The sequence below is a fragment of the Mya arenaria genome, chromosome 9 (assembly GCF_026914265.1).
Source record: "Mya arenaria isolate MELC-2E11 chromosome 9, ASM2691426v1".
NCBI lineage: Eukaryota > Metazoa > Mollusca > Bivalvia > Myida > Myidae > Mya > Mya arenaria.
Genome location: NC_069130.1, coordinates 55,118,329 through 55,121,485, shown reverse-complemented (window position 1 = coordinate 55,121,485; position 3,157 = coordinate 55,118,329).

Genomic DNA, 3,157 nt, shown 5'->3' with positions numbered 1-3,157 from the left:
TCCATTGTATATACAGAAATGAATTATTTCGGGAAAAGTAATTAAAGTAAACCTCTATCGAGTGTTTCATAATTGCGATACTGTAATCCTTTAATACGGTGGGAAATTAAAAAAAAAAAACTTCTGTTCGAAAAAGACGTGAAACTTTGCCGAGACCTCTCTCTCTCTCTCTCTCTCTCTCTCTCTCCAGAGACAACGATTCTCAAGCGCCAGTTAGAGAATGATGTTACAACAAACTGTTCGTTTTAGATGGGAAATGCGGTTCTTCAATGAGTCGCCTTGCATTACTAAAAGCATAAACGATAATCTCATAAGTTTCAAAAGCAATTTCATTTACATTCCATGAAATCTTGCAAATTGATTATGGAACAACTCTCACCCTGAATTATAGCATTTCCTTTCGCTGTAGTGTACTCTAATAATAATCATAATATTAATTGACATATGATCAAGTACAAACAGTTTTGCGAGATCATACGACGTGTAAAAACCCTATATAGCATGTTTCATACTCTCATAAATCATTTAAAATGGAGCTCGTGTTCGAAACAGAGGGTTAACGTTTTTTAAAGTATCTCTCCAAGTTCAACGATTCTTGAGTGTCATTACGTCAATGGCGTCACCATTTGTTTCTTAGAACGGCAATACGACGTTTTAAGGAGACGTTGATTCATTACTGATTAAAAGCATTAAAGACAATCTCATATTTTCAAAGGCAATTATTTTCAAATCGCAGGAAATTTTAATGGATTATGAAAAACGCTCTTCTTTAATTTCAGTTGATAGATTTATAATGGAAGCGATGCCCTTCAATCAAAATTTAAATATTGCGAATTAGATTCTCATGCAATTTTCCCCGATTCGTCAGACCCTAAATTTAAAAACAGCTGAGCTTTAAGTTTGAAACGCCTTCTGAAAACAGTTTTTGGACTAGGGCACTTGTTCATAGTGGTGCAAAGACCTTCTAATTTCCAAGGCGAATACTGGGTGTCACTGAAGTAATGTATTCCTATGCTGTATTTTTATTAATGTTCTCATCGAATATGTCTGATTCGTAGGTGAGGGTATTAAAGGTAAGCCACCCATTATTAGAATACAAAGATGAGTAATAGCATTTTATTTCTAATCTAGGTTATAACTATGTTTAATTTATATTGATTAATCATTATATTTTTTTTCATGAATAGCATTTTTAATTATGACATACAATAATGATATGATACATTTGAAGGAGTTAGTAAATTAAAACTGTAGTATGATTATGTAGCAATTGTATAAGTTTGTTTATCTAGTAACATATTATATCTTAATAATAAAGCTCTCGGTGATAACTTTATTTTTAACATTTTGCAACTTTAAATGTAACTGTGACTAGTAGCGTGTTTTTGTATAAATGAACAATGGGTTACCATAAGCTTGTTATCTCCATATAAGTAATATCGCGAAACAATGGTCAAAAACGTTAAAACTTTAAGGGACGGGTTAATGATAACAGGTGAATATCAAATACACGAATGAAATTGCTTTGGCAATAAATAATGTGACTGTCAAGTCTCATACCTTAAAAGCAACAATATGTTCTATCACAGTATAGTTATTTAATAAAAGACGATTTGACAATTCGGCACTAAATAGCAATATGGTTGTCCCCAACAGTGAAGTTCATTGATATAGGCCGAATGCAAAAACTGATAACTTATGTGTATAAAATCCAGCACGATAACCCATATTTTATAGGCAACATGGTTATCGACCAGAGTGTAGTAGTTTGATAAATGCCAATGCGAAAACGCATATATAATAGATAACATTGTTATCGACCATAATGTACGGCAACATGGATATCGATCTCAGTAAAGTAGATTGGTAAAAACCAATTCGAGAACGCATGTATTATTGGAAACATGTTTTGCGCCTCGAGTGTAGTAGTTTTATAAAACCCAGAGCGATAACTGATACCTTCAGTATAAAATGCTATTTTAAAAATTCCAATTCAATACCACATTTTTAGTAGCCACATGGCTATCGAACGTAGTGAAGAATATATATATCAACTTGTTTGTAGTTGCTTTATAAAATCCATTACGATATCTCATCCTTTAGAGGCAACATGTTTATCGACCAGAGTGAAGTATTTTGATTTAAGCCATTGAGATAACTCATTCGTTCGAGGCAACTTTCTTTCCGCCTCAGAGTTGATTCTGAGGTAATTATTAGGTATCTATACTTTCCGGAAAGCCATTCTCTATGACTAGAATTTTAGTTTCTCGCTATTCCAACGTTTAGAAATTAATTTCAGGGGAAGCGGTGTATGGAATAGTGATGTCTGCCTTGACGATAATCAAAGTCAGGTGCAGTTATTACGATCTGTCTTAAGTCTAAGCTTCTATTCAACCTCTTAAAACAGAGCATCTAAGTGTAATTGTGTATAAGTTCCTTACATCAGATTATGCAGATTATCAGATTATGGATTGTATCCAAAAGCTGAAACTCTTTCTGCTGCTCATGAACAATTAATACGTGCCAACATATTCTTAAACCATGGATAAAATACGTTTCAGACGCTCCGACTATTCAGTAAACAACTTGACGCCTTTGACTATTAATATGTTAGAACGATTGGCATAAAGCATCAATTGGGAGAATATTTGGCGGCAAGAATACGGTGTTATCAAGGTCGCTTTTTATAGCGAAGTCGACTTCCATTATCTGTTAAGAGAACCAGGTTGATTTATGACGTTGTAGACAATACTCTAGCCTTCAATGTGCACATTATTTTAAACACAAACAGTTCTGATCATTCTTTTTGTCTTAAATCATCACCTCAAAATGAACGGTATGACACGCATGTGTTTCGATTGCGGTTTTCTAATTCGGAATAGCAGAAGCAACAACAAAATCATCAGCTTTCATAACCGTAAATAGCATCAGGAAATACGTATCGACCCTTAAATTTGTTAAAAATGAATAACTATACACAAATGGCACATGCCAGAACGGTCCATGGCCGAAACCTAACAATGCAGTAAACATATGTCATGACTTTTGAATTCGTATTTATTAAATGTAAAACATAGTTGCCCTGCAATAACGTTTCTTATTAAGCATTAATGAAAATATGTTAGAATTGATAAATAGTTATGTAAACTTAGACGTT